This window comes from Canis lupus, chromosome 4, assembly GCF_003254725.2.
Source record: "Canis lupus dingo isolate Sandy chromosome 4, ASM325472v2, whole genome shotgun sequence".
NCBI classification, from domain to species: Eukaryota; Metazoa; Chordata; class Mammalia; order Carnivora; family Canidae; genus Canis; species Canis lupus.
In genome coordinates, this window is record NC_064246.1 from 42,868,814 (window position 1) to 42,881,797 (window position 12,984).

The window sequence follows — 12,984 nt, forward strand, 5'->3', positions numbered from 1 at the left end:
GAGGAGGGCTAAAGGTTGCAACGTGTTCTCAGCTAAACTCATTGCTGGCTCTTTTGAACTAAAAGGAATTTGAGATATTTGCATCTGACCTCAAACATAAAGTAGGCCCAGCACCTCAAGGACATGTATCATTACAAGTTCTCTTGTTCCCTCCCCAGACTTGTTTCCTTCTATCTCCCCAAACTGCAGTTTACATTTGGTATCACCAAACTGTGCAGTTCTCCCAACCCCCTTTCTTGCTTTGTAAATGCCAGTCTGTCTTCCTGGAATGCCTTTGGCTTTATATTTATATTTTTGCCTTGCATTTCACAGTACCTTGTACATGAACAGGCAGTCAATAAGAGTTTATAGAACTGTATTGAACTGAAATACTACACAGCCCTAAAGTGACCACAGTGTGACCTATCTCAATCTTATGGGCCAGACCTAAAAAAATCATTGACTCAGGCTCTGCCATCTAAGTCCCTCTAAGTGATCTATGAGATGAGTGGAATGATTAGAGCTGAGAAAATGGGAATGTACAAATAATTGAAAAGCCAGTAGTTTCACTCTAGTGCTATCATTCACTCAAATTTAGTAAACATTCTTTGAAAAAATACCTTGTCAGGCATTGTTCTAAGTACTTGGGATACAACAGTCAGGGAGAGGAATCTGTTTCCTCCTCTTTTAAAGCTTAGGGGAAGAGAAGTAAATCAGTAAATATAAAGATGTGAATACCAGGTAACATTAAATTCAATGAGGAAAATTCCACAGGATAATCTGATAGAAATAGAATAGGTAGGGTGGAAATTCAGATAGAGTAGCAGGGTTGGTCTTTCTAGGAAAGGAATGTTTGTGTTTAGACCTAAGTGATGAGGACTTAGCAATGCTAAGAGGAAAGAAAAAGCATTTCCACAGAAGAAACAGGAATTGCCTGGAGGTGGGAATTTACTTGGTGTGTTCCAGAAAGAAAAGCCAGAATGGCTGGAGCACTGTTACAGAGGACAAAAAATAAATTTTAAGAAGTAGTCAGGTGCCAGAGAATGAAGGGCCCTATGAAGCCACAATAAGGAATCTGAAATATTCTGAATGTGATAGCAGACCAGTTTCATGCAACTTTCTTTCATATCATGACTTTGCTCTTGTTGGCATGGAATGCCCCATGAAAGGAGTAGAAACAATAGAACAGAATAACTGACACTGAGATGGAGCACTGGATGGTCTTTTGCTTATGGACTAAATTTCAGACCAAATTTATTGTGAGTATTGAGATCAAGGCCTTGGCAGTGCTACTCTACGAGGTACAGTATTATTGATACAATTAGATACGGGCAATGTCCTTTCTGATGCATACAGGGATCTTTGTGGGCCTGTATTCCTCCTTTGCATATAAAATCTACAAGTACATTGTTTCTCAAAACTTAACATATATATGAAACATCTGCATATCATGTTAAAATGCAAGTTCTGATTTGGTAGATTTGGGGTGCTGCATTTCCTTTTTTTTTTAGCTGCTTGATGAATAAGTTTATAACCTTTATCTGAAAAATCTTCATAGAAAATTGTGGTTTAAAAAAAAAAAAGAAAAGAAAACTGGTTTGTTTATAAGCTCTCACCAGCCCACTCTTGAGCTCTAAGGAAGCTTATTTTCTTCTGATCTATCCAGTCTTTCTTCTGAGCAAGAGACATTCTGGGACAGTTCCACCTTTACTTTTTACTTCTTTCTTAGGCTTCTTCTCATAGCCTGGATTCTCTCATATAACAGTGTGAGCTTTCTTAAACATGTTCTCCATCATGTCTGGAGTTACTCTGTTGTTCATGTATTGAGATAATTGTTTCTTATAAGCGTCTACTTCTATTAGGTAATGCATATAATCTGTAACATTCTGATCCATAATGTACTTCCAATGTACTTATGCATTTAATTCCTTGCTTTCTCAATCACAACTAAGGAATCATTTGGTACTGTAATGGGTAGACAAGCCTCCATCCACAGCTCCCTTGAGGGCCCCAAGAACTTTATTTCCAGTAGTAGTTCTAAGACACCTTGCATCCAAATAGCCGGTGAAGGCACCAGGTTGATCATCAGAGCTTTCCATATTGTATTCATCTCTGGTCACTCCGATTGGCCTTCATAGAACTTGTCTATGCCAAACCTGTTGAAAAGTCTGTGGGCCAGCATCAGGCTGGTATAATATGCTGCATTATGATTTGTCATGCCAACCTTCATACCATACTTTGGGAGTTCATAAGCATAAGCTGCACAAACTATCATATATCATATGTACAGGCATAAACAATCTGACAAATGATACTTCCATTGGTTATATGAACTATCATCCTGTATTTAGGTGTGTTGTACTTACTTTTATCCAGAATCATCAAACATTTTTTACTATAACAATCAGTTTTACCCTCTCATCTTTTTCTAAATTTCATTTGGTATCTCTTGAAATAAGCCTTATTCTTGACAACCTTTAACAAATCGCATCCTAAGGAGCAAAGACTGGTGTGTTAGGCTAGCTACAGACCAACCAGGGTGCTACATTTCTAGTAAGCTTCTAAGTGATGCCAAGGCATCATATAGTTAGATCATGCAGTCTGAAGACTACATTTTAAGGCCAGAACTAAGGCCCCTTTGACCAGGATGTAGTTAGATTTCTTCACCTGTCTCCAATCTACTTGTTCAGATTCAATCCCCTTGGTTCCAGAGCTGTAGTGACCTTGTATAAAGGGAAGTAGAAGATGAAAAGGCACAGATACAATTTGAAATCATACCTAGGCCCTTGGGATTCTGAATTAAGTAGTGAGGCCAGATGGACCATGTTAAGTCAGTGTCCTATACATGTTAAGTAGTCACTCTAGATCCCCCTTCTAAGGCACCAGGACCATTTGTTCCAGAATCTCTTAGAAGACAGAAGGCAATTTGAAACAAAATCTGAGTCCTGAGCACCCAGAACTGGCCAATAGGGCCAGCTGACCCTGATTGAATGACATCCCATTTCTATCTCCAGAAACATTAGGCTCCCCCAGCTTGTTCCTATAAGGAAAGCTCTCTTTGTATTGCTTCAAAGTCTTGCACAGGATATTAGCCACTTCCTTCTCTATAATTCATCCTTCTACTTTGCCATCTGGAATATTTCTCTTTCACAAGTGCCTAAGTTGTTACAGTTTGAGGCAGTTAAATCTTAAATTTGCCATTTGGGGTAATTTATTGTTTTTAATGCTTTCTTCCTCAAATTCAGATTCTGTGGTTTGAAACAGACTCCAGCCAGGATTTCTATTTCCTGGCTGGATATCTAATGGTCTACCCTTTTCAGGTCTTCTCTGGGTTTATTTTTCAGCTTCCCACTGGTGACTACCAAGGGTTTCTTCAAATCACTCCTCCCACTGCATCCATTAGTTTCCTCCATTCCATCACTGCCCTGAATGCCTTGGTCAGACCCTTTATGGTAGGAGCTAAGATAAGAGTTACTGGGGACCAGTAGGCTGTAATTTCAATGGCAATACAAAAGTCTTACTGTGTCTAAAACATCCTCCTACTGATATTCCAAAACTTGCCTTTAAGAACCATTTGGGCTATGGATCATATAAACCTTAGGTAGAAATAAGTACAAGGTAAACAATGAGATTTGAGGGGAAAGAGACCTCACAGTTGTTGAATATTTACTGGGTGTATAACTCTGAATTGATGGAATAGGTAACATCCCTGTACTGCAGATGAAGAAACCAAGGCTCCAAATAATTTTCCCAAGGAATCCTGAGTTATACAGAGTGGTGGGATCAAGTGGTGGTAGCTCTTGAACAAGAGCTAACTCAAAGCCCATGTGTTTGTCATCAGGTTAATATTGGAGGGTTAGGTGAGAAACGGGATACCAGGCAAAGGATGAAAACTGGGTTCTGGGATATTTGAGGGTGAGATAATCAAGTCAGGAGGCAGAATGGACACAGAATTTCCCGAACAACGTACCAGCTACTAGATAGACGCTTCATATTGAACTAACACTGGCATTATTTCAAGATTTTATAAGCTTCTTATTTGTGGCAAGAGCCATACTTCCAGTTTGGTTACCTTGAAGCTTGCAAGTAAAAGTGAATGGCAATAATTTGCTTTATGAAAATTTTGAGTAGGAGTGGGACAAGATTGGTTGATCCCTGGAATTTTTCCATGATTTTCTTTGAAGAGGTGTATTCAAGTAACAATACCCTGATGGTTCTCAACCTGTTGGAGCTTTGGAATAGTTAGTGTACCTGGGTCCCATCCAAGACCAACTATTGGGTTTCTAGCTGTGGGACCCTGGCATTTATGCTCTCTGAAGCTATCCAGGACTGATGAGATGCCAGGGTTAAAACCACAGCCTCAGGGTAAAAAAGCTTACTATTTTTTCTTGCTCTGATAAGGATAGAGCTAAAACACTGCACAGTTCTAGGGAGCAGAGGAGCATAGGAAAAGCTTTCTATGCTAAAAGTTGGAGAACTGAACTTTAATCATTTGGAAGGAGAAAAAGACAAATTTTAACCACTTTAAAATTTTGTCAGAGAACCAACCACCCAGAAATTCCCTTCATCCCACGTTTTGATGAGTTCAACTTCCAATGTTTAACCTTCATGGAATCAAGGTCAGGCGTGAATTTGGTAGTATTTGACACCCACTTGGAAATCTCAATTTTAAAACTATTTGCACTACATTCAGGGTCTTCTATTTGCTAAAGTACTGGCAGCTAGGGAAAATGCTGCTTTATTGATTTTAGACCCAGAGAATCTAAGGGACATAGAAGTTATTTGTTCTGATCAAGTTTGCTTACTAAGTCATCTGGGAGCCAGAGCTAGGTCTCTGCCCTCCTAGAGCTGCCTTCTTTAAGTGGAGCAGCCTTTAAGATGCTCCTAGAATATGATGAGAAATACAACCATCCCTATAAAATTCACAGCGGATACTAAGAGGAAACAGTCTGTGTACGGAGCTCAATCCAGCCTCATAAAGTTGGCCAAAAGATCTGTCATTATGGGGCATCGCATAGGGGGCATCATATAGGATTATAGTCCCAACATTTTAGCAAGTCTCTCTCTTTTAGGAATTGCTGCAAGACCCCAAGATGAACTATGTCCCACTGAATCAGAAATGAACTGTAGAAGATGGTGGAAACTTCAGGGAAAGATGATCCCCAGCTAGCATTTACTCTTCCCTGATTTGTTCTGGGCCTATCTCTTGGGATTTATTACAACTCAGAAAAAAAAAATAAAAGAACTAAATTCACAATATCTAAATGAGCTTTTTGCCTAAGAAATGGTATGGCCAAGAGAGAAAACATAAAAATCCCATAGAATTGAACTGGACTTTAAGAGATCATCTAAGTCAGTGTACCTGTCAGGATTGGGCAACAAATGGAAATGTCTTCCCCATTTCACATGGGTTCATTTTACTGGTAGAATGCAATCCAAATGCAAAACCCTAGCTGCAGGAAGTCTGAGAAATATAGTTTTTGTTTCTAACCACTGTTAATAGAAGGAAGGTAAAAAGAAAGTTTAGAGAACCAATCCAAGTATTGGCCCAAACCAGCAGTTTTCAACCTGTATACCATAGAATAGTGAGGTGTAGCTATATGTTATTTTTTTTAAGATTTATTTATTTATTTGAGAGAGAGAGAGAAAGAAAGAGAGAATGCACAGGAGGAGGAGCAGAGGGTGAGGGAAAGAGTATTTCAAGCAGACTCTTCACTGAGCATGGAGCCTCCAACATGGGGCTCACTCCCAGGATGCTGAAATCATGGCCTGAGCTGAAACCAAGAGTTGGGCGTTTAACCAACTGTGCCACCCAGGTGTCCCCCATTTTATTTTTTTAAGAGATTTTGTTCTCAGATGAATTTGAGCCATGCTTGGCCAAACAAAGTTGAATATGATTCTTTACTGAAATATGTTTCAATCTTCAATATCCATGCATGCAGCCTAGTTCTTCATATCTTGGGAAACATGAATTGGGTAAACACTTATCTAAGCCTATTATACAGATGAGAAGACTAGAGTCTAGAGAGATTAAATAAGATGCCTGAAGTTGAATAGCCAGTTATAGGCAAAGTCTGGACCAGAATCTATGTCCCCTTAAACAGCCCGAAGTGTTTTTTTCTGCTAGGAGGGAATGAGAAAGAGGTAGGAGTGGCAGACAAGCAAGAAAGAAGAAAGATGAAACTGACAGGAAGGTGAGAAGGGTTAGAAATCTAGAGGAAGACTATACATCTATGTCTCCCCCAGTTACTCGGAGTAAAAAGTACAATACATTCTGCATGTGTCCTGACCCAGATGCAGAGTGAATTCATTAAAGAGGTCAGAGCCCTGAACCCACATTTCATCCCTTCCCACATATGCCTGGAATATGTTGATGCTTTGGCCTCGATTAGTAACAGGGAAAACTAGTTCTGTGGAACATGTCATCTTTATAAATAGAACCAGAGTCCAGTGGTTTCTAAATAGTCAGGAGATGCTCTGTCTTCTGATGTCAGCTATTTATTTGTATTTCCATTTCAGAAAATACACCTTCTCCAGTTCTAGGCTTTGCCCCATTAGATGTCTGCTCTCCTGCCCCAGATGGGCTACACAGATTCCTGGCCTCTTGACTCAAACCCCTGGGAACAGGGCCAGTGGGCACTTTCTGTTCTGGTCCCTGCCAAGCTTGTCACTGTGGTGAGGATGTTTATATTTGATAGTAATTCCTCCTTTAGATGGTGCATTTAACAGAAGGAAGGAAAGAAAAATATCTTTTTCAGCCACTATGCCTTAGTGGCCATATCTCTTTTTCTCAGTCAATCTGCACACTTGTTAATTCTTTTTAACAAAAATTTTAGTGTGCCAGTTCTCTCTGGTTTGGGTATATTTTGTCACTCATAAGAAGTAAATAGTAATTTTGAAATGATGCTGGGCAATCTGGTGATGTTATAGTGCAGAGTCTTTCCTCCACTCCTGCCTCTCTCTCTCTCACTCTCTCTCTCTCTTTTTCTCTTTTGCAAGCACTCTTCCTCAGGTAAATAGACAGAAACCTAGCCTCAATCAGCAAGGCTGAAATGAGGTTTTCCAGTAATGCAACACTTCCTTTTCTTATAGACTTGATTTTACATGAACCATTCTGGAAATAGGCAATTCAACACCTTGTGAAGCAATTTATACTCTAGATAGCTATTTATCTCTATTAGTCAACACATGTTTGGTCACAAGTAATAGAAGAGCCTATTAAAACTGGCTTAAATCCCACCTCACACCTACCCCCAAAAAAGGTAATTTAAGGATCACTCAAAGAACAGTTAAGGAGTAGACCCTCTCCTGGAGCTAGAACAATGTTACCAGGACCCAATTTCTCTCTCTCCATCTCTCAGTCCGGCTTCTTCTTCTTTTTTTTTTTTTTATTTAAAAGATTTTATTTATTTATTCATGAGAGAGAGAGAGGCAGAGAAAGGCAGAGGAAGAAGAAGACTCCATGCAGGGAGTCTGATGTGGAACTTGATCCCGGGTCTCTAAGATCATGCCCTAGGCCAAAAGCGGCACTAAACCTCTGAGCCACCCAGACTGCCCATTCCTGCTTCTTCTCTGGAACCTCACCTTCAGCAGACTTCTCTCAACCAAGATGCTCCCAGATGCCCTAGACTGATATCCTCATAGCCCCAGGTCAGCAAAAAGAGAGATTCTATCCTCTGATTGTTCAAGCAGGTCTTGAGATGAGTCTCATTGTACCAAGTTCAATCATGTCATCTCCTGAATCAGTTACTGGCCAGAGCTGTTCATTATTTGATTACCAAGACCTGGGTCATGGGCCTACTTCTGGAGCCAGGACTGAATTGTTACTACCAGGAGACAGGGCAATAGATGCTGATCAGGAAAAAATACTCTCAATTACACTCTATTTATCCATCATTCATTAATTTTGCAGAGATGAATTGAGGACTTGTTTTGTGCTAGAAACTAGGGATAAAATCCTGGATAACTTCTACTTTTCCTTCATGCTGCAGCTGAAGAGTCATCAGTTTTATGATGAATTCCTTCACTGACACTCCCTCAGCAGAGTTTGTTTTTTTCCTCCTCATGCTCCTGCTTTTCTCAGTAAATACCTCCTCTATGGCATATACCATTCAGGACTATATTGATATCTCACTGTCTTTCTCCCTACAATATCTGAGGACAGATATTGTGTCTTATTTACCTTGGCCTCCACAGATACCAACAGAAGGCACAGAGCACTCAAAAAACTTTTGTTGAATAAATTTTTGAGGAATGAGTCATTTATTTAATTAGTGAATCAGTACATGTGTTCCCAGTTCTTGAGGACTTGGAAACTCTCAGGGGGAAAGAAATCCATATATAACTAACTGGAATACAGTGTGATCAATGTGGTCCACAGCTACATGAGCAAAGAGCTGGGAAGCAAAATGGAAGATGTTGTATAACAGAATTATTGAAAATTTTTAAGATATTTTTTGGTATTTCAAATCTAAATCTATCTCCCTATGACTTTTACCTGCATTTCTTAGTTCTTCATTTTTTAATAATTCCAAATATGTCTACCTATTTTTCTAGCATCTGGGACAACTCCTGACAACACATAAGGCACTTAATCAATATTTCTAAGAGAATTAATCACTTTCTCTCAGCTACATAACATTTGTGTAAAGTTAGATACCTTATCCTACTCTTGGATATTGTCTGGTAATGGCTATATCATTGTAAGATTGAAAATACTCAGTTCTCTGTATCAGTATGTCTGTAGCCACAAAATCAAATTAAAAATTGGTTGTTTGAAACGTGAATTACAGTTTCTTTTAGGTAAAATATGGTCAATGGTGCTTGCTTTCCAAGCTAATACTCATTAGCTGATTTGGTGGATTTTGGTGTGGCCTGGGACTCAGAAGTTAGAAGCCTCTAAATAGTCCCAGCCCTCATTTGAGGTTTGAGTTGGGCTCTGGGCAGAACTGGGTCAAATCAGTCTTGGCCTCCCTTTACAGCTGATATCCCTCTTCCTTCCTCTACTGTCTTACTCATCCATGGCCTTCTGTTGCACTAAGGCTTCCATAGCTATGGTGGCCTTGAAGATGCACTACTCAAAATTCCTGCTGTGTCATGGGGACTATGATTGATAAACAGCCCCAGAGGCTGTACTCCAAATCCACCTGCCATCTGCTCTGAGGCTTTTCTTCCCTTGGGGTACTCTCAGCCAGTAATTGAGCACAAGAGGGGTACTAAGGCAGGCTCATACCTGTGAGGTGCTAGATAGGTTGGCTCTGGAACCCTCCTTTAGCCTGGTCAAAAATTTCCTAGCATTGTGCTGTAGTCTGAGGCTCTGCCAACCCAGTTATCTGTCCTTCCTCCCCTCTGGCCTACACAGGGTCAGCTCTGTACTGTGGTCAGACAGCTCTTCTTACCCTCTCCAATTCTTTCTCGGTTTCTCTCACAGACATTTTCCGTGGATCTTTTACATGTCTAATTCCATCTTGGCTTCTGCTTCTTGAAGAGCCAGAAGTATCACATTTGTGACCTTGAGATTACACACAGAAGCATGCAGCATGGAGACTTCTTCAACCCCAACTGATGCGCATTTCCTTGCTTGGGGTATAAGAGAGAGTGATTGGCCAGTGCACTAAGGAAGTATTGATTCAAACAAGAGGAGTCGCATCTACCTAATGGAGCTGAAAAAGATCTGAGACTCTTAAAAATGCAGTTAGCACCCAGTCTTCCTCAAAACCCTAAGGTCAAATAGATGATCTGCTCTTTCCCATTTCCTGACTTATATTTCAGATTGTTTCTTGTTTTTACTTGATTTATACATTAAAATTATTTTGAAGATTTATTTTGATCTGATTTTACATGGAAATAAATGGGAGTAGAAAGAAAAGGTTTCCAATGCAAATTTTATGAGTTGCTGCCCCTTCACCTCCCAGCAACACTACATATGCATCCCAGTCAGACTGAGACATTAGACATGGCAGGGGAGTAACTTGGAACCTTGTTACACAGTTTTCTCTGTTCTTTACATGTCTGTTCAACATTTACTCAGAACATAAAAAACATTAAAAGTAAATGCTTTTTTATGTTCAAAATAAAGATATATTTTCCATGTACATACTACACATGATTTTCTGAACTAGACAATTTCTTGAGAGGCATATTAAACTCTTTAAGTGTAGACATTCTAACAAATCATCTCCAGGAAAGAGCACATACAGCACCATGAATTTTTCAGTTTCAGAATTTCAGCAGGCTGGATGGTTGTTACAGACTCTGAGAGGTACAGTCTCAAAGTTAGTGGTGAAGTCTTATACACAGCACATACTACCACAAAAAAATATCAACAGGGAGAGATTGACAGCAATAGGGAGTAATTAATTGCAGCCAAACCAGTTTATGTCTCACCAGTTTTATTAGTAGTGACGTATAGAGACCTTAATTAACTGGATCTTTACTCTAGTTTTATGCCAGTAACATTTTGGTAGCCCCTATTGACTGGTTCTCTGGACAACTGCCTACTGGCTCACCCATTACTCTGGTCTGTATCATCTTTAGCCTGAGGTATAGAATAAACTCAGCCTGAAATACCATGTCTTCTCTATGAAACACCTCCTTGAGCCTGAGTGCCATCTGGCCAGAGAAAGTCTGGGGAAAGGAGAGCCTTGTAGAGATAGATGAAGGGAGTGGTGCTGGTCATACACCTGGAAAGCAACAGACAGTTGTGGCAGGAAGTCACAAGTTTTTCTCACCATCTGAGAAGGAAAGTCTTCAGAGAAAGAAGGGAGGGAGTAGTGGTTTTCAGCTTTGCCACTCATCCCACCATCAAGAACATTAGGCAAAGTCTGAAGAGGTTTTTTTTGCATTGTCACAACTGGTGGATAAGTGCTATTAGCATCTAGTGGGTACAAGCCAAAGATGCAGCTAAATATCCTATAATGTACAGCAAAAAATTATCTGGTCCAAAATATCAGTAACACTGAGTTTGAAAAACTCTGCTAGACCCAAGCTTAGCTCTAAGGCCAAGGCTAGGATAACTTATGGGTATTTTATTTCCTTTCTAGGATAAAAGCTTTCCTGCTTTCCTACAAAACCCACATCTTTAATTTTTCAACCTTGGTTTACCTTCTTCTTGTCTAAGTCCTTCAGGATCTGGACTCTATTCCACACCTTCACTCCATACTGGTGGAAAGCATGGGTGGTCAGAAGCTGGGAGGGAGGGAAAGGCAGAGAGCTTTGATTTAAGGTACTCTCCATCTTCCCTGGCTGGGCCTCTCATGTGTACCCTGAGGCATTCACAGGAAGGGAAGTCCTTACAGGCTAACAAGGAGACTGGGTTCAAGAATTAGTGGGGTCCAGATTTGTGCAGAGGAGGGAGAACTTCCAGGAAAGGGGCTCCTTATTAATGGTTATGTGGGAAAAGGAATACCACACACGTGATATGCTTATGTTCCATTTATCTAATGTTTTCATGAAGTCAAAAACGTTATCCTATGTTCTGACTATCCACAAATGTATAACAAACCATCCCTAAATTAGCAGCTTAAGGCAATTTATTAGTATCTCTCATAGCTCTTGGGTTGGCTGGGTTCATCCACGTAGTTTTTGCTTGGACATCTCACATGTGATGATAGTCAGATGGTGGTTGAGGCTACAGTCATCTGAAGGCTTGATGGGCCTGGATGTCCAAGACAGCTCACTAATATGGGTTGCATTTATTGTTGGCTCTTGGCTTAGAACTCAGCTAAGGTGTACCTGGAATGTCTATGTGTGGCCTCTCCACGTGGCTCAGGCTTCTTACAGTATGGCAACTGTCTTCTAAGAGGGAGTGTATGGAAAACAAAACTGCAAATCTTTTCATGACCTAGCTTCAGAAATCTCAGATTTTGGATGGTTAGAATAAAGTCACTGAGGCCAGCTCAGATTCAAGAAGAGATAAATTAGACAACTTCATTTGATGCGAAGAGTAACATGCATACACAGGGAAGGAAGGGATTGATTGTTGCTATCTTTGATTGTTTACTACTTCCTATTCTTTGGCGTCTCAAATTCTCCCTCCCAACCTCAATGCCCTAAACTAGAGGGCCCAGCATAATGCTGTGCCAAGTGGGGGAGAACCAATATGGAGTAGTGGGGTTAAGACCATAGATGTTTAGAGGCAGGGAGACCTGGGTTTGAGTGGGATTTTCCACTTACCATCTGTGGATCTTGAGCAATTTGTCTAACCTGTCTGAGTCTCATTTGGCTCATTTGTAAAAGGGTGTTAATATATATGTACTTCCTTTCTTTGTACCCGTTTGGGGCATGGGGGAGGATGCTGATCTCAATGGATTCCTTTGACTTTCTGGCTTCTGTTTAGGTTCAGCCAATGAAGGATTCAGCAAGAGACTGGAGAGCACAGGCAAGACAGTTTGAAATATTTATTTCCACTGAAATGCTACAGATCTGTCATTAGCTGTGATATTCCATGACCACAGTTTCTGCAGGGCAACTCACCTTCCTGGCTCCAGCTCTCACTGCTTCGTTGCTTTGCCTCTTCAGGACTAGAGGCAAAAAAATCACTTCTCATCGTTGCTTTGCTTGGGTGCCTTAACATCTTTCCTTGGTCCCTTTAACTCCATCCATACCCATGAAAAGGATTGCTCTGTAAATTATCCCAACATTTCACCGAAGTATGATTCAAGGAAGCTAGCAGTTTCCTCCCAAGGTCCGAAGAACTACATCCACCAATGGCTTCCTGTTGGTATCAGGGTGGAACCCAAACTCCTCCTCACAAGGCCCCCATAGCCCTACTAGATCTAGATCCCCCCCTCCTGCCTTTCCACCACCACTGGACTATTTGACTTCTCTGCATCTGGTGCCCTGACCTTAAGTCAGCTCTTACAATGCTCATTCCCACCTCTGTTCCTTTATGTCTTCCTGGAAATCCTGCCTTCATTATTCCTCTTCCCTTGCAGAGTTAACTCCACCTGCCCTCAGCACAAATGCTGCTTTCTTAGGAAAATCTCCATAAATCACTAGATTGGG

The 12,984-nt window shown here is 40.6% G+C and overlaps 1 pseudogene; it reads right to left on the reverse strand.

The window, feature by feature from the left end:
• Positions 1–1,581: 1,581 nt before the first annotated feature.
• Positions 1,582–12,526, reverse strand: LOC112651679 (60S ribosomal protein L5-like; annotated as a pseudogene).
• Positions 12,527–12,984: the final 458 nt, after the last annotated feature.